The sequence below is a fragment of the Polypterus senegalus genome, chromosome 17, assembly GCF_016835505.1.
Source record: "Polypterus senegalus isolate Bchr_013 chromosome 17, ASM1683550v1, whole genome shotgun sequence".
In the NCBI taxonomy this organism is placed as follows: Eukaryota; Metazoa; Chordata; class Cladistia; order Polypteriformes; family Polypteridae; genus Polypterus; species Polypterus senegalus.
Window position 1 is genome coordinate 5748348 of NC_053170.1, and position 23407 is coordinate 5771754.

The following is a 23407-nucleotide window of genomic DNA, read 5'->3' on the forward strand; positions in this document are numbered from 1 at the left end:
AATTATCTGCTAATCCACCTGTCTTGGTATCTTCTGCAAACTTAATCAGCTTGTTACTTCTATTCCTATCTAAATCCGGTCATTCAGTCAGCCATTATCCAACCCGCTATATCCTAAGGGTCAGGCTGGAGCCAATCCCAGCCAACACAGGGCGCAAGGCAGGAACAAACCCAGGGCAGGGCGCCATCCCACCACAGGGCACACACACACACACCCACAAGGGACAATTTAGGATCGCCAGTGCACCTGATCTGCATGTCATTGGACTCTGGGAGGAAACCACGCAGATATGGGGAGAACATTCAAACTCCACGCAGGGAAGATCTGGGAAGCGAACTCAGGTCTCCTTACTGCGAGGCAGCAGCGCTACCCACTGCACCACCATGCCACCCTCTATCTAAATCATTTATATTTATCAAAAAAAAAGCAGCGGCCCCAGCACTGACCCCTGCTGGTCACCACTCTTAACTTCAGCCTAAGTGATGTTAAGATTTATAACCAAGGAATTGTAACTTTCTTGTGTTTTTTTCTGAGCTCTTTGTTGTTGATGGTCAATTTTTGACACTTTGTTCTGTCACACTTGTTCCCAAACAGTCCCCCAGACTGATGTCCACTCCAATTGTGTAGATCTCTTTTGTGAGTCACTTTGGATAAAAGTGTCTGCTAAGCAAATGTAACTTAAGATGAGATGACTTTGGATCTGTGAGACCACAGTGCTGACCTCAGCTCTCATCTCACAACAGCACACGTACTAATGGAGGTTTGCTGAAACACTCCTTGTTTGAGGCTTCTCTCCACCTTGTAGGTTTCTTGCCATTTTCTCCAAATTGTTCTCTCCTAACCTTTTCTTTGATGTTGTGGCCCGTCCTCAGTTTGACACATTTTGTGAGGCTGGCAGGATCAGATCTCTCTATTGGAAACACAGCAGTCAGATCGAGATACGCCAGGGGGATTTTTATTTATGCAGGGAAACGTGAGTGCTGTCATCTTATGGTAAAAGAGTGCTAATGGAATAAAGAGTCAATTCAGAATATTGTGCCAAGCAAATTAATGAAAATGCAGCCCTAGGAATTCCATGAGGTGATAAAAGCAACATTGGCAGCCTTTGTCTTCTTCATTTATGCATTCAGGTGGGCTTATAGAAAAAAAATCAAGTGGCGTCGCAGCTGGAGTGAAGAGCTGGGGGCGGGGGAGTGAGAGCCTGGGGGGATTCATCAGGACCCCCAAAGAGTTCAGGAACTGCCAGAATGGCTCCCTCTTCACTTTACATGGGGATTCATCTATCTATTATACAACACCTTTAATATCTATCTATCTATCTATCTATCTATCTATTATCTATTATATAGTGCCTTTCATATCTATCTATCTATCTATCTATCTATCTATCTATCTATCTATCTATCTATCTATCTATCTATCTATCTATCTATCTATCTATCTATCTATCTATCTATCTATCTATCATATAGCGCCTTTCATATTTATCTATCTATCTATAATGCCTTTCAGATAGGCAGACATGTTGTTTGTCACCACCACGCGTTTATTTTACAATATTTACAAAGTTTAAAGTCAGTGCACACACAAACCCCAAGTCCCCAAAGTCCTGGACAAACAACAATGCCTTCTCCTTCAGGCCGCCTCCACACTCTCTTCTGCCTCGTCCTGCTTCCACCCGACTCCAGCCTTGAATGAAGGGAGACGGCCCCTTTCATATGCTCCCGGATGAGCTCCAGTTGGTTCCCGGCATTCCTCACTGGACACGCCCCAGTGTGGCGGAAATGCCGGCTGTTCTCCCGGAAGCTCTCCGGGTGTCCCTCTTCTTCTTCCCCCCAGCACTGTCCTGGTGTGGCAGAAGTGCTGAGGTCCAGGGTCCCCAAGGCATTGGGGCGCCCCCGGCGGTGACCACGGGTCCCTACAGGGTTGGGCTTCCAAGCCCTCTACCTGTGGCCCCCAAAGCAACCAGGATGGCGGCCCCAACGTGATCCCAGATGGGTGCATGCCCACTTCCGGTCCTTCAAGTTGTCCCGGCCGGGTCGTCGCCCCTGGCATCCCTGACGCTATCTATCTATCTATCTATCTATCTATCTATCTATCTATCTATCTATCTATCTATCTATCTATCTATCTATCTATCTATCTATCTATCTATCTATCTATCTATCACTAGCTGTGCTACACGTCTAAGACAGACTGAAATCTGAACTTCAGTGCTAATGTTTGCAGTGCACCATCTTTTGAAATGCATTCTGTAATAATAGTGCATTGTATTTATCATTCCAACAGGTGGAGCATCACACACATCTGTAGCAATGAAATGCCTTACCACAAATGTTTGTGATGCATCATCTGTTGGAATGATAAATGCAATGCATGTCTCTATTATATATTGATTAGTATGGGATTCGTAAAATCGGTGAAAACGTTTGTGATGCACCATCTGTTGGAATACCAGAGACACAGCAAATGGACGGGGCACACAAACAAACAGAGACACAGACACTTATCCTTTTACCAAGGTGGTTGGATACATTTGCCACTTTTTCCCATCAATCTACAGCCATAACGACAGTTTTCAGAAGGGTTTGCATATTTATTTACAATCCAAAACTGAAAGTCTGCCATTCATATTCATATTCAGATCTTTTACTGCTGCACACTAAATTATGCTGAGGTGCCTTTTTTTTGCTTCAGTTCTGCTTAAAATATGTCGAGAACTTGATTGGAGTCCATCTACTGCTAAGTCAATTTTCCAGTCATCAAGAAGCACACACGTCCCTGTGTATAGAGGGTCCCATAATTCACACTGCAATGTCAGGACAAAGGCCAAGCCACGAAGGCCGAAGACCTCCCTGTAGACCACCACAATCAAATTGTAGTGAGGTTTAGATCAAGGCAGGAGGTTTAAACAATTGCTAAAGCTTTGAGAGTTCCTAGGATCACAGTGGCATCAATTATTGAGAAATGGAAGATGTTTGGAACCACCAGGACTTTTTCTAGAGTTGGTCATTCGGCCAAACTGAGTAGTAGGGTAAGACATGGCTTGGTCAGGAGGGTCACTTTAAGAGAGGTTCAGAATTCCATGGGACATGGGAGAACCTGTCAGAAGGATGGCCATTTCAGCAGACGTTTATGGCAGGGTGGTGGGACTGAAAGCACACTTAAAGTATTCTGAGAGCAGGAGGAGAACGATTCTCCAGTCTGATGAGACTTAAACTGAACGTTTTGGGCAGAACTGTAAGAACAATGACTGGCGAAGACCAGGCACTGCTCATCACATGCTTAATACCATCCATATGGTGAAGCAGGACCATCTTAATGTATGGGCACAATGGGCACTGGCTGGGGACCCCCAGGAGCATAGGGGCCCACAATGTTTTTGATGCCTGATGTATGTTTCTGTCCTGCTATCAAAACAGGGGCCTCAGTGCTCTGCCTTACCCGGGGGGCCTCTAATGCTGTTAGGATGGTCCTAAGCAGGTTGGTGACAGCATGAAGCTATGGGGACGCAGGGACTGGTCAGAACTGAGAGAAGGATGAATGCAGCCAAAAACAGAAAGGACATTGAAGAAAACCTGGGGTGATGGTTCACTGTTCACTGTTCACCACCAAGATGACCCAAAGCTGGAGTGGCTTGGAACAAGTCTCTGAGTGGACTTTGAGTGGTCCAGCAAAAGTTATGGTGGGGAGGAAGACAAAGGAATGGAATCTGCCTCTCTACACCGATTAATGGTGACTGGCCCTAAAATGGACCATTTGGCTTCTTCAAATGGCTCTGACTACACCATGCTGCTCTGGTCTGCGTTCTCTCTTTATCCGCTAATACAGTCTGCCCAACCCCACCAAACTATGCTCACCCGGGGTCACAGATGACTTGTATGCCACCTTAGGTGCCCACGGCTGTCTGTGAGCTGACCCAAGCCCAGAGTTCAAATCCGAGGGTCGCCAGTGACCAGACATCTTGGGCAGCCAGAGGACAACAAGTGAAGTGCTATCTAAGTGTCATCTCTGCACCCCCATTCCCCCCAACCCTTCACGTGTTGCTGATGGGCTGCTTCATAGCTGGCCTCTTCAGGTATACCCAACCCCCATGCTTTGGAAGGCGTCCCTCTCAGTTGCGGACCCTCAGCTCATTACAGTACCTTATGTGGTGAGCCCCCTGTCACAAACACCTAACCTCCATACTTCATATAGTGCTATCCATCGAGTCATTTTCATACCCGCTTATTGAGCCCAGAGTTGTGGGGAAGCTGGAACCAAACCCAGGGGGCATCGGACACAAGGCAGGAACAGAATGCCAGCCCATCACATGGTGAACACACAGCCACACGCCTCACCAACCAACTTAATCTTTGGCAGGAAAATGGAGCTACCAAAAGAAAGTCGTGTGGACACGGAGAGAACATGCAAAGTCCACCAAAGGAGAACCCAGAAGGTGAACCCAAGTCTCATGTGTGTTAAAATCACTGCTCCATCATGCCATCCTCATATCGTGCCATCTTCATGAATATTTATTTATTGATAAAGCACCTTTGACGTTAATCACAGGCACATTCCATTCATCCGTTGCTCCTGCTCGCTGCGAATGGCGCTGTAATAACGTAACGAGCATTGGATTTACGATTAAAATCGCCGATTGCAGATGTTGACTTCGTAACAGGACGATTGGTTCCCCGACTTCGGCGGTTGTTGGCTGCCTGATTCCATCCTGGTCGTACTTGTCCTTTTTTTGTCCTTTCACTTACTTGAAACGTCCTAAATGGATCTGCATGGCTTCGAGTGTGCTCGTAGTTTTCGACATTTATTGAAGAGCTGCTAATGTGTTTAAGTGCTGCATTAACTCCGTGGAGAATTGGGCGATTAGAATTCCGCAGCTTCGTAATATTTCAATGTCGTTCATTTCAGCGGAGGTCGAGTAAATCTAAAATCACAACAAGAGCGGCGCAAAACGCGTCTTATCTGGGGACGGTTAGACAACGTCGTGCCACGTGGGCAGTGACAGTGGTCCTAATACGCCCGATGCGTGTTAAAAGCGGGGCATGGCTCCGTTTCATGAGTTTCACTTTCTGCCGGTTCGTTGTGGTTTAAACCTTTCAGTCATTCACATGGACCGCCAATTAACGGGGAAGCGCGCAGTGGGCACCCCTTGGGCACACATTGAACTAACGGGATGTCGTATCGCCCAATCATCTAACGAGCGCAGCTTTGGGGGGATGCATGATGAAGACACACGGAGAGAACATGCAGAACACACAGACTTTTCAATCGAGGACTCAGGCTACCCATCCCCAGTCTACCGTCATCATACTCAACAAATCAAAGCGCCGTGTGGTTCTTCAGAGCCAAGACACAGGGGAACCATTTTTGGTTTCCAAAATACCCATCCGTATGAAGGTTCCATAAAGAACTTTTTAGTTATTTAGATTCATAACAGGCTCCATACATTAAATGCCAATGGGTTTCTGATTTTAAAAAGACTCGAACGTTCAATAACACATGCAGGCCAAATCCAACTTTTCTTAATCTCTACCATGCGTTAAAGAGTGTTTTTTCTACATATATTTTTTCAAGACCCAAAAAATCAACTTCACATGCACGTTTTTTTGTCAATCAGTGGTTTAACGGGGAATCACACAACACCATAAAGAACCATCAAGTGCCATTTAAGAAGCAGGTTTGTTAAGCGTGTATCGTATTTAACGTAAAACATGAAGCCAAACCTGAATTCTCCAATGCGCGGCCAACAAGTAAATAAAGACGTCATCGCGAAAAATACAAGACTGGTCGTAAACTGTTTGGACCCAGGGGTCATTTAGTCGGGGAAAGTCCACCCAAATATCATATGAAGCCTCACAACGCCGTAGGACGTGGACTGAGGTCGACGCCATCGTCTCAGCACTTCGGTAAGGCGGCAAAGTTAGGTAATGTTTTTAAAGGAATTATAAGACAAAAAAGAATAAGAACCATAAAAACTGCACACACATATCTAGTGCCTTATTCATAAACTACCTTTTCTAACGGTTAGAGATGCAGGAGCGGAGCTAAAAAAAAGTCGCAATGGTGAAAATGCAACTGCGACGAATGAAACCAACACGTTATTGATGGTGGTGACGTCACGTCGTGTATTAGCAGTAGTAGTATAGTATTAGAAGTGTTGTTGCTGGATTATTATCAACGTTGTACCCTACACTTTTTTGCCCCCTGCTGCCAATACTTTTGGGAAAGAGAGATTCTGTTATGAAGTTTGGTTGCTGATGTTTGAATCTCATTTCAGGTGTAGAAGTATAGCGACTCCCTCTCGTTTAGTTTTTATTTTGTTCTCGGTGGCTTTTGATATTTGCATCATCCAATTCTTGCATAGATTATAACTTGTATTGTAAGTCGCCAAAGGCGTCCGCTAAATAAATAAATTAATTAGTTAATAATAATAATAATAATAATAATAATAATAATAATAATAATAATAATAATAATTATTATTATTATTATTATTATAAAGCATTGTATATATACTAATTATGGATTTACAATTTTGGTAATTTCTGGAATCTGTTTAGCCCGTCAGTCACAACATCTGCTAAAAGTCTTCTGCGTTTTTACCTCGCGTGTTTATAAACATTACAGGGCGGGCGTCTATTTGCTTGCAAAGCAGACTCGAAAAAGCCAAGAGGAGCTGCAGGAAATAACACAGCCGTTTCGAATTTATGTAAGGCACTATATGATAGACAGATAGATAGATAGATAGATAGATAGATAGATAGATAGATAGATAGATAGATAGATAGATCTGAAAGGTGCTATATAATAGATAGATAGATAGATAGATAGATAGATAGATAGATAGATAGATAGATAGATATGTAAGGTTCTATATAATAGATAGATAGATAGATAGATAGATAGATAGATAGATAGATAGATAGATAGATAGATAGATATGAAAGGCACTATATAATAGATAGATGACGTAAGGTCCAGTTTTGCTACCCAATTGCCCAACCTATCTATCTATCTAAAGCGGGGAAAATAAGTTTTGAACGTGTCAATGTTTTTCTAAGTAGTGTGGTACATGGCCAGCCGTTCATCCCAGCCACTACCCCCAGGCCGCCAGATACAGCCCTCCTTGCAGCATAGAGTGACTGGCACATAGCGCAGGACGGGGGGTTGGCGAACGAAGCGAGCGGGGGCAAGGCCCCCTAGTATTTTGGGATATTAATGTGAACTTTTCACCAGATATCAGTAACAACCCAAGTAGTCCACACATACAAAGAAATCAAAACAAGTGAAGTCCATAATTAAGTGTAATAAAGTGGAATGGCAGAGGGAATAAATATTGAACACATGAAGAAGAGGAGGTGCAAAAAGGCCTGGAAAGTCAAGAAACCAGCTGAAATCTGTCAGTAGTTAGAAAGCAATCCTGCCCATTTCATTTAGTCCTAATTGATGGCCTATTAAAAGGTTTCTCATTCCTAAGGTGTCACACAAGAAGCATCTCATGATGGGTAAAAGCAAAGAGCTCTCTCAAGACGTACTGATGGCATCGGTCACAGACGTATTTCTAAACTTCTGAATGTTCCAGTGAGTACCGTTGGGGCCGTGTTTGGAGGAAAAATGGCACTGCACATCACCCCAAAAATACAGCATATGGTTTTGGCAGACTTCATATAACTGAAGGAAGGATGAATGGAGAAATGTAGCGGGACATTCTTGATAAGAATCTGCTGCCATCTAGGATGCTGAAGACGTAATGAGGGGAGACATTTCAGCAAGACAAGCATCCCAAACACACAGCCAAGGAAACTCACGACTGGTTTCAGAGAAAGAAAATAAAGCTGTCAGAATGGCCCAGTTAGTCACCCAACTTTGACAAGACTAGAAGGACTTAAAGTTGTGCAGGAGAACCAACAAAAAGGGATACAAGAGGTCAAACTTACATTCCTTTTCACAAAACTTCAAAAAAATGGAGATTGGTAATATCAGCAGTATGAATTGTTGTTTTCTGGTATTTCGAATTTGCTGATTATGAAACGATCATATTTTTGATATTTGATTCTTTACCAGTTGTCCTAGCCCTCTGATAGCCACTCTGAGAAGGTTAAATATAGCAAATATCAAACGTAAGCATGTGGGCTCTCATTTTAGACTATTTCAAGGTCAGTGATTATGAATATGAGGTTATGTTTGACGTTTTCATCCTGTAATGAGTTACCCAGAGGGTTAAAAAAAAACAAATTTCTAAAACAATTGAGAATATTTGGACTTAACCTTTAAATTGAATCAGGCAATTTAATATTGCAAATATCTGACGCATCAGTTCTTTTTTATTCTGTACATCATGAAGCTTATCATTACATTTCTTATGAAATCCCTGAATCAAGTCGTATTACACCAATTTCAGACCTTTAATTTGAATGTACTTGCATTGCAGAGAATGAGATGTAAATCTTGACTGTCACAACCTTTGGATTTACAATTAAAATATGTTTAAGTCAGATTCTCCAATATCTATCTATCTATCTATCTATCTATCTATCTATCTATCTATCTATCTATCTATCTATCTATCTACCTATCATTATATAGTGCCTTTCATATCTATCTATCTATCTATCTATCTATCTATCTATCTATCTATCTATCTATCTATCTATTATACAGAGCCTTATCTATCTATCTATCTATCTATCTATCTATCTATCTATCTATCTATCTATCTATCTATCTATCTATCTATCTACCTATCATTATATAGTGCCTTTCATATCTATCTATCTATCTATCTATCTATCTATCTATCTATCTACCTACCTATCTATCTATCTATCTATCTATCTATCTATCTATCTGTTTTTTTTTTTCTTACAAGAAACTCACATTGATAAGGAAAACCAGTGGGAGTGGAGCCGGGACTGGAATGGTGGGATATTTTATAGTAATGGGTCCAATGTCAGTGCCGGGGTGGCTGTGCTGTTGACAAATAATATCAATGCGGACATCTGTGGGGTGGATAACATACTGGAGGGGAGATTATTGAGAGTGAAGGCACAGATCCAGGGGAAGGTTTTTAACTTCATAAATGTCTACACTCCGAATGATGGAAATGAGAGAGTACAATTTTTAAGAAAGTTGAAGATCTTTTAGAGCAGTGCAGTTTGGAAGAACTCGTGGTGTTGGGAGGCGATTTTAACTGTACCATCAACTCGCCATTAGATAGAAATAACGGATTGAGCCTCATCCTCGCTCTGCCCAAGAACTGCTGAGAATACTGAGGGGAATGGAGATGGTGGATGTATGGAGGAGGAAGAATGGGGAGATCAGGCAATACACGTGGGGGAGAGTAAGTGGTGGGGAGGTGTCACTGGCCAGACTGGACCGTTTTTACACATTCAAACATCACCTTGGACTGTTCAAATCGAGCTCCATCACACCCACTGGGCTGTCAGATCACAGTTTACTAACCTGCAGTGTGCTGCTTACAGCCTACACACCCAAAAGTGCTTATTGGCACTTCAATTCTACTTTACTTCAAGATCAGAATTTCAAAGAAATATTCAGGTTTTTTTGGAATACATGGAAACTGAAAAAAAAGGAGTTCATCAGCCTGCAACAATGGTGGGATTTAGGGAAGGTGCAGATTCGAGGGTTGTGTCAGCAATACACTAGAAATGTCACTAAATGTTTAAAATCTGAGATGGCTGAATTAGAAGCTGAGGTCACAGAAATCCAGAGGCTTCTCGATTCTGGCCCAACCACAAAGCTTACAGAGAGCCTCAAAGATAAAAAGAGGGGTCTGGCCCAGCTGTTGGACCCCAGAGTTAAAGGGGAAGATCAAGATTTCAGAGCCTAAATGAAATGGATGCACCAACAAAGTATTTTTTTAATCTTGAAAGAAAAAACTCACAAAGTAAAGTTTTATATTGTTTGCGGGCAGCAGATGGGACAGAGAAACAGCAGCCAGTGGAGATCAGGGAGATGGTGAGGGAATTCTATAAGACTTTGTATGCTGCAGAGACGGCTCAAGATGACAAGGACTGCCATCAGTTGTTACAGAATCTTCCTCAGCTTCCTAAAGGAGATGTCACAAACCTGGAAGCAGCTATAACTTTATCAGAACTTTCTGATGCTTTGAGGGGGCTTAATGTGGGCAAGGTTCCGGGTATTGATGGGATCCCAGTTGAATTTTATAAAGAATTTTGGGATCTCATTGGTCCAGACTTCCTAGAAGTGTTCACAGAGAGCATCAGGACGGGTGTCTTACCCCAGAGCTGTCGGAGAGCAGTGATAACCCTCCTTCCTAAAAAGGGAGATTTGTGTGAAATTCGAAACTGGCGGCCGGTGTCACTGCTGTGCGCAGACTATAAGATTTTTTCTAAAGCTGGCCAACAGACTCCGGACTGTCCTGACTAAAGTGGTGCATCCAGATCAGAGCTACTGTGTCCCTGACAGAACCATTTTTAATAATATTTTTTAATTCGGGATATTTTGGCTTCCTCAGAGCTTCTTAATTTTAAAGTTGGCTTGCTCTCCTTAGATCAAGAGAAAGCATTTGATCGGGTCAGTCATTCCTACTTATGGGGTGTGATGAGGGCTTTTGGTTTTGGGGAGAAATTTATTAAAAATATTCAGTTACTCTATAGTGACATTTCTAGTGTAGTGAAAGTCAATGGTGGCTTGTGCGCCTTTCACAGTTCAAAGAGGAGTTCGTCAGGGCTGCTCTCTTTCTGGAATGCTGTACGCACTGGCATTGGAGCCATTTGTAAAGGAGTTGCGAGAGTGCTGAGTGGATTGTCAATCCCAGAATATACAGTGGAGCCATTTAAAGTTACGGCTTATGCGGATGACATTGTGGGTTTCATCAAGAACTCAGGAGGATGTGGATAAGCTGACAGCTTGTCAAAGGACTTATGAGAAAATGTCATCGGCAAAAATAAACTGGGCCAAAAGCAGTGCTCTGCTAGTGGGAGACTGGGCCGGAATAAGTCCACCCCAGCTTGAGGGGCGTCTGCAGTGGACCACTGGAGGATTATTATACCTGGGAGTCTACCTTGGCAATGGACACTTTGTAAGTAAGAACTGGGAGGATTACTACAAAGGTTCAAGATCGACTGGCAAAATGGCTGGATCCTCCCCCAGATGTCCTATAGGGGCAGGATGCTGGTTGTTAATAACTTGGTGACCTCCAGCCTGTGGCACAAGTGCATCTGTTTGGAGCCCCCATCACAGCTGATCAAGCAGGTACAGGAGGCTATTGTGAACTTCTTTTGGGACGGTATGCACTGGCTGAGACGGAGTGTGCTGTACTTACCACTGGAGGAAGGCGGTCAAGGACTTATGGATGTTGGGAGTCGAGTGGCTGCTTTCCGTCTACAGACAATACAAAACTGTTATATTCACAGGAGCAGCACCCATGGACTTTTTTAGCTCGGTTCTTTCTTGACCAGGTTGGACAGATGAGACTGGGGAAGAACATAGTGCTGTGTGAAGTGGACAAGATCAACACCTCACAGTTACCGGCCTTTTATAAAAGTTTATTAAGTGCTTGGTCTCTACTGAGGGTCACAAGGGATTTTGAAAGTACTTCTTTGTTTTGGGTACTGGAGGAACCGCTGCTATTTAACCATCATGTCAGCTGCTCTTGGGAATTACAACATTTTGCTCGTAATTTTGCACAGTGCCATATTACTAAACTTCGTCACTTAATTGATTGGGACAGATTTGGTTGGAAGGACACAACAACAATAGCAGAGGAGACAGGAGTGCACTCTCTGCGATTATTAGGAAAATTCTTGAATAGACTGAGAACATCATTGATCAAGAACTATGTAACACAAATAGAAGACCTGTTTGTTACAAAGATTTGCCCTTCCAGTGACTGTGATTTTCCTGCACTTGTGGTGTCCCCGGCATGTGAGTGGACTGACAGTAAAACTAATGGCTCACTGTCCATAAGCAACCTGCTGGACTTACCACTGCAGTGTGTGACAGGAAAACAACTCTACAGAATGTGTGTGACTGTCAACCATCAAACTCAGCTGAAGACGCATCCTGATACACCATGGAGAGAGAAACTCGCTGTTCTAGAGGGAGCAAAGCCGGCCTGGAGGTCGCTGTACAGGCCACCATTGGCTCATCGGGTGGGAGATCTGCAGTGGAGGCTGTTGGTGGCATTTTAGCGGTGAACTCCTTTTTAGCAATAATTAGTCCTGGGGTTACTGATACTTGTCCTTTTTGTGATGAAAGAGAAACTGTGTTTCATTGTTTTATGTTTTGTATGAGGCTTCAGCCTCTTTTTACTGTCATCAGAAATCTGACCGTTAGATTGGGTTTTGTTTATAACGAGGTGGGCTTCTTATTTGGGTGGAAGGCAACAAAACGAACAGCGAATAACGTGAACCTGGTGAACTTCATCATAGGGCAAGCAAAACTAACAATATGGAGAACCATAAAAATAAGATCAGTGGGGCTGGGCTTCAGGATACCATTGGGTTCTTCAAACAGTTATGTAAAAGTAGAATCTTAGTTGATTTTAATTTTTATAAATGTACAAAGAATTTGGAAAGGTTTAGGGATATATGGTGTGTAAATAGTGTGCTCTGTGAATGTGAAGAAGACGAGTTAAACTTGATGGTATAATATCTCCACACATATACTTAATTAGAGTGTGGTAGGACAGCTTGGTTTGGAAATGTTTTCTTCATTTGTTATATTGAATAAGATAATTTTTATTTTTTCTGTATTTATGTGTTTTTTTTTGTCTGTTGGGTGGTGTTATATACTGTTTTTTTAACAATTATATCAATAAACGTTGTTTTTAAAAATAAAAAATATCTATCTATCTATCTATCTATCTATCTATCTATCTATCTATCTATCTATCTATCTATCTATCTATCTATCTATCTATATACACGTCATCAGTTAGCTGTCAGGGTATAAAGAATGCATTGACGTAATGAAGCAGCTGACGTTTCACACATTGCGCCTCATCCCCATCTCCCCAAATGCTTCACTCCTAACAAAACCAGACAAGACAAGACAATTAAGGTAAAAAAAAGATCCATACTTGTTTTCACGGTTAGCACCCGCGGGTTAAGTGGCTCAGACAGGGTCACACAGACCCCTGACCTCATGGATCGCAGTTCAGCACCGCCTCGAGGCTACACGACCCCAATTAATAAAGGCGTTTTGTTGTCGCCAAGCTAAAGTGTCCTCACAAATAATACAACAACAAGAGGAACAACCTGAGAAGGGAGCTCCCTTGTGAGGAAGTGGTGTCTTGGAGGTTTTGACACCGCCCTCGGTGTTCATGGCTGGTGGTCAGTACTATTGGACACAGAAGAACGGGGATCGGTGCCGAGAGCGCGCACCTCTTCAGTAACCTAAACGGCGCCACTTTGGATACAATCAGCGGAATTTGCGGAGCGCGTGCTCCTTTGCTTTCATGAACGCCGCCCTTCGAATAACGGCGCGCTGACAGTATTACCAGGCTTTGTTGCCCCTTGGGGTTGATTGATTTTGCGGTTGTTTGCGCGACCTAGAGGGGATGATGTTGATGGGCGGTTCGGGCCCTTTCAATGTCTGGAGAGCGCGCCCCTTCAGTTACATGAACTTGCATACCGCGCACTTTACTGAGCGCACGGGCACGCCCTGCAACTTTTTTTTTTGTTCGGGCACCGCGTGCCTCCCCCGGCCACATGCCGCCCTGGCAGGTTATGTCGCCCACCTCTAAATCCGCCTCTGCCTTTATGGATACTGCGCACCCGGTCTGATTATGAATCGTCTAGACCAATCCATTCACTAAGATGTGTATTATTATTACTATAAATACATTCCATCCAATTTTTTCTCATAAATGTTTTAAAATCAATACCTTTTATTATTTTCTCATCTTAAATGGTTCCATTTTTTAGCATTGGTGGCGTAATCTCCAGTCACAGATTAGATTTTAAAAATGTACCATGGGGCGGCACAGTGTCTGTCTGGGTTTCCTCCCTCGGTCCAAAGACATGCAGGTTAGGTGCACTGGCAATTCTAAATTGTCCCTAGTGTGTGCTTGGTGTGAGTGATGTGTGCCCTGTGATAGGCTGGCACCCTGCCCGGGATTTGCTCCTGTTTTGTGCCCTGTGCTGGCTGGGATTGGCTTCAACAGACCCCCGTGACCCTGTGTTAGGATACAGCGGGTTGGATAATGACTGACTGACCAATAGTACTATCCAGAAATGTCAGCCAAAACACATCAAACAAGTACATTTCTTCCTCCTTTTTCCTCCAGATGAGTGTTGCCTGTTACCTCCCGACTCCGACTGAACTGGAGGAGGCTGGATGGCTTCCTTTTATATTGGACCTGGGAGTACCTCCCATGCCATTGTACTGAATGACGGCAGCACTTCCAGGTCATGCGGAAGTCCTACGGAATAGGTGGTCCCTCTCTTTGCAGTGCACTCCAAGGTATTGGAGTATCAGTACTGGGTGGAACGGTGGCACAGTGGGTAGCGCTGCTGCCATGCAGTAAGGACATCTGGGTTCGCTTCCCGGGTCCTCGAGTTTGCATGTTCTCCCCGTGTCTGCGTGGGTTTCCTCCCACAGTCCAAAGACATGCAGGTTAGGTGCATTGGTGACTCTAAATTGTCCCTAGTGTGTGCTTTGTGTGTGTGTGCGCGCGCCTTGCGGTAGGCTGTTTGTTTCCTACCTTACGTCTTGTGTTGGCTCGGATTGGCTCCAGCAGGCCCCCGTGACCCTGTGTTAGGATTTAGCGGGTTGAAGAATGACTGACTGCGGTGAGCTGGCGCCCTGTTCGGTGTTTGTTTCCTGCCTTGCGCAGTGTGTTGGCTGGGATTGGCTTCAGCAGACCCCCGTGACCCTGTAGTTAGGATATAGCGGGTTGGATAATGGATGGATGAAAGAATGACTAACTGATTATTAGTTTTTTTTTAAACTTTTCATAATATGCCTCACCTGCCTCCCCTGTGTGCGACCAAGTGTTAGGTGAAGGGTCCTAGCATGTTATTATTTGAAGTACAAAATCGAAAGCAAAGTTTGATTAAATAAGGAATAAACAATGATGGGCGCCAATGACTTTGGTCAATTTCCTATTATTTCAGAGACTGTCGTGGGGTTTTCTTTAATCATTGATGGGCATTAACAAAATTGGTCCTGCTTGTTCCCAAACAGTCACCCAAACTGCTGTTTACTCGATTATATTGACTCCTTTGTAAGTCACTTTGGATAACAGCGTCTGCTAAACAAGTCAATGTAAATAAAAAGGAAGTCCGTCGCCATCTCAGCCCCTCTCCGGACAACACGCGACCCTCATGTGTATAAAGTGGACGAGAAGAAAGTTATTCGTCTGATTCCGTTTTGTTTTTTCCACAGGGAAAATTTAAATTACAATTTGATCGGGGCTTTAAAAGTCGGGACATGAACTGACCAAAGTGTTAAATCTGCGATTTTCTGTGTATCGCAGATGTCGAAATGTGAATTGAATGAATTCAGAATTTTGAGCCTCAGACGGTGATGGCACAATGCGCGCGTCTTGTGGCGGCTTCGGTCCAGTCGCTCCAGTCCCATTCCCATTTTTTCAGCGTCCGCTTAGATGAATTTCGTTTCTTTTAAGGCGCATTTTGTTTCCCAGTCTCCTGTGGGTGATTTAAATCGCTGCGAAGAAAGCAGCTCAGCCCGCTTTTCAGAAACAATCGATTTTTTTTTATTCTGAGGAAAAGCTAAAAATACTGTCGTCATGAGCTTGAGAGAGGGTACTCATTTGTATTTAATTGTAATGTAAATGAAAATGGTAAACCGTCTGACATTTTCATTTCATTTTTTTTTTTTTTTTGCAGCTTCGGGGCTGTCAGCTATTGCAGTTTTTCCCCAGTGGAAATGTCTGATCAAACGCTTCCGCACAGCCTTGAGGCGAATGAGATTAATTATTCATTAGACTGCATCATTATCTTTTATCTTCCGATCTCCTTTTTGTTATTGTAATACGTTGATAATGCGCGCTGTTTCTGCAAGAGATCCGCCGTAAATAACGAGTTAAAAAGCGCAGCCAAAAAGTAATCACGAGTTAAACATTCAAAGAACGGAGATGATCATCGGGGGAACCGACACCTGATGCCTGCCAGGCTTTGTCACCTCGATGTACTGTGCACCTCCTGGACATCTGGGCTTGTACGAAGCAATTAGTGCAGCACTTTGTGACCGTCGCTGATTGCTCAAATACCCACATGTGCCATTCACAGTCGTCAATACCTTCGCCTTTCGTTTTATTAAAAATGTGTGAGCCAACAAACTTTACTCCGACGCAGAAGCTCTGCTGATATGTCTTGGATTATTCAGCTGTCGGCTGGACCAGTGATTTAGTAACTCAGGGATTTCCAAGCCCTTTATATGCATCTTGTATCAACTGGTCATGGTCCCTGGACTTCTTAACCCATTCTGCAGCACCGCTATTGGTTGTCAGAAAAAAGGGTGAGAACGACTGTGCTATAGGCGGAGCATATAGTCGCCAAGTTTGACAATCCCAGCTGTTTTCAATCACGTCAATTGACATTGTCCAGCAAGGAGATCAGCAACTAAGCTGATGACAGAACCATCTCTTTCCGTATCCACCTTAATAAGATAACGAGTGTTTGTGTGTGTATCTGTGTATCTGTGTGTCTACCTTGTTGCTGTATTTCTCCATTTTATGCCATTTGGTCTGGAATTCAACCAAAGAGTGCTAAAGTTGTGATGTGTGAACTGTTGAAATGAAAAATGCAATACATATGTCTCTGTACATGCCACGTGGTTTAGAATTTGTCAAAGCAGTTGTAATGTCAGCGATGTGACATCTATTTGGAATGACAAACACAGTGCATTTTACTACTGCAAATGATTGTGATGCACCATCAGTTGGAATGAGAAATACATTTCAAGTTGATGCACTGTTAATGTGAATGCTGAATATGTCCAACAGAGTGTAAGTGAAGGATGAACAGAAATTGGCTTATCCTAACATTGGCTTATCCACATTAATTAAAAGAAAAGTGAGGGTCTTTGTGTCTGTCTATATATCCATCTGGTTGCTATATCTCTGCTATATGCCATTTGCTATGGAATTCATCAAAGCAGTGCTAAAGCTTGTGATGCGCCACCTGTTGGAATGAAAAATGCAATGCACATGTCTCCACGCATGCCATTTAGTTTGGAATTCAGTGCGAAAGCTTGTGATGCGCCAACTGTTGGAATGAGAAATACATTTCAAGTTGATGCACTGTTAATGTGAATGCTGAATATGTCCAACAGAGTGTATGTGAAGGATGAACAGAAATTGGCTTATCCTAACATTGGCTTATCCACATCAATTAAAAGAAAAGTGGGGATCTTTGTGTCTGTCTATATATCCATCTGGTTGCTATATCTCTGCTATATGCCATTTGCTATGGAATTCATCAAAGCAGTGCTAAAGCTTGTAATGCGCCACCTGTTGGAATGAAAAATGCAATGCACATGTCTCAATGCATGCCACTTACTTTGGAATTCAGTGCTAATGTTTGTGATGCGCCATCTGTTAGAATGACACCTGCAGTTTATTTTACTACTAAAAATATTTGTGGTTTGCCATCTGTTGGAATGAAAAATACAATGTATTTTATTACTATATGCATTACAAAATGCATTCCAATAGATGGTGCACTGCAAATGTTAATGCTGAATACGTCCAACAGAGTGTAATTTCTGAATGTACAGAAATGGCCTTATCCACCTTAATAAAAATGACAAATGTGTGTCCTTTGCAGTGTGTGTGTGTGTCTGTGTATCTATGTGTCCACCTGGTTACTATGTGTCTGTTATATTCCATTTGGTTTGGAATTCATTAAAGCAATGCTGAAGGTTGTGATGTGCCACCTATTGGAATGAAAAATGCAATACTGTACATATGTTTTTGTGCATGCCATTTGGCTTGGAATTGGTCAAAGCAGCGACATTGCTTGTGATGTGCCATCTATTGAAATGAAAAATGTGATGCATTTTATTACTACGTATATGCATCATTAAGACATGTGATCACAAACTTTCCAACAGAATTTGCTGGGGTGGCCTGGCCTGGACAAGTTGGCCGTCTATTGCAATTAGATGATCTTCCAGACAATTATTTGGATATCTTTTGAAATCCCTATCCCAGACCTCTGGACGTAGGGAGTTTTTTTTCGTTGAGGCAAGGTAATAACACACACTTCACAGACAAGAAGCAATCCAAGGTAAATGTCTGAGATTCCAATAAAAAGGTTCAGACAAGACCCTCTCTCATGATGTTCTGATCACTAATTTGAGGTATATGAGGTAGTCATACATGGAGGGTGGACTTACTTTTTCCACATGTGCGGAATTTGTGTTTACGTTTATCAAAATTATACAATGAACTATCAAATGTGTGGCATGATGTTTGCTGTGTTACATCACCTTTATTTATAAATACAGTTTAAATGAAGATCATAAATTAAGATCATGATATGTCCACATATATGGTGAAGAAGAAAGAACATCTAATGGGGTGTACTTACTTTTGCACATGACAGTTGTGACCACAAGGGAGAACCACTGAACCTCAAACCTTAATCACAAAAATACCGGGTTTAAATAACATATATATTTTTGTTTTAGACCAACAGTATTCGGCAGCATGGTGGCACAGTAGTAGCGCTGCTGCCTCACAGTAAGGAGACCTGGGTTTGCTTCCCGGGTCCTCCCTCTGTGGAGTTTGCAGGTTCTCCCTGTGTCTGCATGAGTTTCCTCCAGGTGCTCCGGTTTCCTCCCACAGTCCAGGGACATGTAGGTTAGGTGCATTGGTGATCCTAAATTGTCCCTAGTGTGTGTGCCTGGTGTGTGTGTGCCCTGTGATGGGCTGGCATCCATCCCGGGATTTGTTCCTGCCTTGCGCCCTGTGTTGGCTGGGATTGGCTCCAGCAGACCCCTGGGTTAGGATATAGTGGGTTGGATAATGACTGACTGACCAATAGTATTATCCAGAAATGCCAGACAAAACACATCAAACAAGTAAATTTCTTCCTCCTTTTTCCTCCAGATGAGTGTTGCCTGTTACCACCCGACTCTGACTCAACTGGAGGACTTCCTTTTATACTGGACCTGGGAGTACCTCCCATGCCAGAGTACTGAATGATGGAAGCACTTCCAGGTCATGCGGAAGCCCTATGGAATAGGTGGTCCCTCTCTCTGCAGTGCACTCCAAGGACTCCAACAGGGCACTCCTTCAGGACTATGATTCCCATGGAATCCCTGCTGGCATCCACACTGGGTCCACACCAGTGGAACACCACCATCCACTGCACAGGGGGAGGAACTGCTCTTGAGAAATACCACTTAGTCCTTCCATTAATCCTTCACCCTAACTGGGATAATAATCACATGTCTTCCTGATCAGGTTATGCCCCCTTCCATGTTGTCCTTTCATTTTGGGCTCCCAGCTGAGTCCACTCTGCATCCCAGTCGGGCTCCCAGTTCATCCACGATGGCACTTACAGTATGCTGCCAGTTAGGATCCATTTATGTTAATACCTTTGGAACTGCTTTTGTAACTGTGATTTTTAGCTAATCCGTACTTTGTAATTTTGCTTTACGTGTGCACTCATCACGGCGCTCTGAGTCGGGACTCGGTGAGGGGCGCTATAAAAGAATGAAACGAACTGAAGCAATGGCTCTCTGCACTCCTGAGTTTGTTTTTTACACACTCTAATTTTTTTTTTGTTGCTCTAAAATTTTAGCGCTAAGCCAGTGACTTTTTTTATTGGTAATCATTGGGAAGATTTTATTTGTTGCTTAGTTTTCAGGTCGTGCTTTCTCCAAAATATTAGATTTTACATGCAGTAAGTATGCAAATAAGGCCTATAATGGTCCCCCGTGTTAACCAATCACAATAGAGACACTTTTCCCTGCTGGGTGGGCGTTCTTGTGGTTATTATATTCAGTCTTAGAACACATAATAGCTCGACATTGTGCTCTGGGAAGAGAAACTTTTTGTAAGAGGCATTGAAAGCGTAGGAAATGACAGCTGAGACGCTAAAAGAAAGGCACGTCATCCCGGCGGCATTTCACAGATCCCAGCGAGTCAAAAATAACTTCCGATCCCGCGACTTTGGTATCAATTACCAAAGGACCCGTCGAAATAAATGATACTCAGCTGTCAATTCACGGCCGTCCTCCAGAGACGCGGAGGTTTTCTTGCGAAGCTCAAGCTGAATAAAGAAAGGCAATCCCATTGTGAGGGCGCCTGCCCCCCGAGTAATGGAGCGCCGAGCGCCCATTAAGAATCCCTAACCTCCCGTGGCCCCTGCCGTCCTACAATCTTGACTGCCGTCCCAATAGCTTGTCGTCCTTAATTCGTTCAATTCATTCCCCCGGCTGACCAAGAGTTTGGCTAAAAAATGCGAGTCCATGTGGCGCCTTGTGCGATAAATTGGATCCATTTATCCTGGCAACTTTGACCTGCTTGTTCATTAGGCGATGCTCGGAGTTCATGACTCTATTATCCCGGGGTGGGCCGTTCGATGCATCAGTCAGATGAGCGCTGCTGCCACTGGTGGTTTTTCTTTCTTTCTTTCTTTCTTTCTTATTATAAAGATGCAACCTGTGCGAGTTTGGACTCTTGTAGGGTGGCGGCAATGCCTTGTGGAGAAATCAGTCGGATGAAAGCGGATTACGGGACCGTTAAATGTCATTCCGACAACGGAATGAGACATTAATTTATAGGACACCCGGGACTTGCTAATTTTATGTTAAGGAAATTATTAATAATTATATAAATATTCTTTGGAGATTATAATCATAAATCACGAATCTCTAAATGCACTTTCGGTAAAATAACCCTTAACATCATACTGTACTGACTGCGGTGTGATAGGCAGTGGGCCAGGCTTGATCTTGATCGCCATCATTATTTATCTGCACGCTGGGAATGGTAACATGACGAATGGGACACCGATTGGTTGATTTGAATATGCGTGGCTACTAGATGGGCGGTGCTATTCTGATTCCAATATGCCGTATTTATCACTTAATTATTGTTTCTTCATTATCTTTTATTTCATGGATTTAACGTTTTCTGTATCCTGCTGAGGAGTCATCCTGCCTTTGATTAGTGCAGTGTCCATACTTTGACATTTTGGGTAACTCAGATTTTCTCAACCTTTAAGTATTTGCGACCCGAGTTTTCATAACAGTTTTAATTGCGCCCCCCCTAACGTTTTTTTTGAAAGGAGCCCACTAATACCAATTTGTTCTTTTTTAATTAATGATATATCATAGATGCATATTTTATTATACCTACTTAACTTTTATCAACATTCTATATTTATTTTTCTAGTATCAGAATGTAGTTTAAGTTAATTTGTTTTGGATTCAATTTGATTCTTGTTTTCTTCTTTTCTCATCTACGCGCCCCCCTTTTTGTTACTTCATGCCCCCACAGTTAGAGAACCACTGGGGTAACTCATACCACCAGGTTTAAGTTTGATACGAAGTACATTTGATTGTCTAAGTGGTACTGTGACATGGGGCATCTGTGAAGGGTGTGGTCCTTGAGTGCCCCGGCATAGGGCCATCTAAACATATGGGCACAATGGGCACTGGCCCGGGACCTCAGGAGCAAAGGGGCCCACAATGTTTCAGATGCCTATATATGTTTCTATCTCACACGCTTTAGCACTGAATTCCAAACTAAATGGCATGCATGCTGACATGTGCCCACCATGTTTCACAATGTTTCAGATGCCTATGTATGTTTCTGTCTTGCCGTCAAAGCAGGGGCCCCAGTGCATTACTTTCCTCAGGGGGCCTATGATGCTGTTAAGAGGGTCCTGAACTTGGCAGTGTGGCTTCCTGTTGTACCACACGAATGCAACTGTTGAGGTGCCAAGCCAACTGTTCCCCTTGAAATTGGCAGTTTTGAAACAAAAAAGATCCAAACTAGCGGGCGTTGTGTTGGCGATGTGACTCTTAACATAAACTCAAAGATGTGCGCCAGGATGACGCTCTCCAGGGTCAAAAGACGACCTGCGGGTTTCATCAATCAATCCCTAAGGAAGGCCGGACTGATACAGTCCATTGGGGGCGGGGCTATGCATCCTCTACTGGTGACTGCTGGGAGAATTGGAGAAAGCGGGGGATACTGTTAACAATAGTGCCACCTCTCTGCCCGGCGTGGTATTTGTGAGTCTACCACAGCCATCCTGATGATCCTGGTGCACTCATGTGTGACATTTCCTTTTCCACTTCTGTAAGATGGACTGCATTGAACCTTCAAGTTCTGTTCAGTGCCTTTGAGCAGATTTTGGCTCTTCATCTCTTTATTTTATCCCTGACTTGTTCTGAATGTTTTTTTGGTCTTCATTTTTGGTTTGCTCTACCATACTGCTGGAACCCAGTGAGAGAAACAGGGGGATATATTCTCTTCAAATCCGGGTGGAGACCATCAACAACATTGGGTGAGTTTGTCAGATGACAACATGGCACCTGACTAAAATGAGACTTATGGGGAGTTTGGGGAGAACTTAGACAAACCCTTTGAAGACATCTCATTGCTGTGGAACTCCATCAGCCCAGGGTACAAGGCCACCGATGAGCGTTAAGTTTGGACCCTGGCTTTGGGTTGGCTCATGGAGCTGAGGGATGGCGTGCCAGTCGGTTCGCCTCTGACCCCAGGTGAGCAGAGTGGCATAAGGCTTGTGGTGTGTATGTGCAGGTACAGGAACGATTCAGCTAGGAGCACATGGAGCCTCATAAGAAATGAGCAGAGATGAGGAGTGGCAGATGAAGGTGGCAGTGGGTCCGGCTGCTGAGGAGACTAATGCTGCTTCTAAGTCCCAGTTATCACCAGCTTTGAGCAGAGTGCTAAGTCCATTCCTCTGTGTCCCACACTTCTGTGTTTTTATAATACAAGGGACAGAAGGGTGCCAGTCCATCACAGGGTGAGCACACTCACATACACACATTTAGGGTCAACTTACTGTTACCAATCCACCTAACCTGCATGGCTTTGAACTGTGGGGGGAAAACCGGAGCACCTGGAGGAAACCCAGGAGGACAACGGAAGAACATGCAAACTCCATGCAGGGAATACCCGGGGCACAAATGCCAGTCGCCTTTGTTGCATGGCAACAGCATACCCACTGCACTGCCATGTCACCCCTAGGCATTTATTAACAGATGAATGCTACATGTTAGGTGTGAAGGATTCCAGGGATATTGAGCCAGAGAGTGTGATCAGGAGAACTGTCATCCTGTCCAGGTTTGGTCCCTGATTTAAAATCAGAGTTAATTATCTGTAACCCTGAACTGCATTGGTGGGGTGGGAAAAGAATAAAGGGTGTGGATGAGTAAAAGACATGAAGGAATTCAAAAGTTAGTTGTT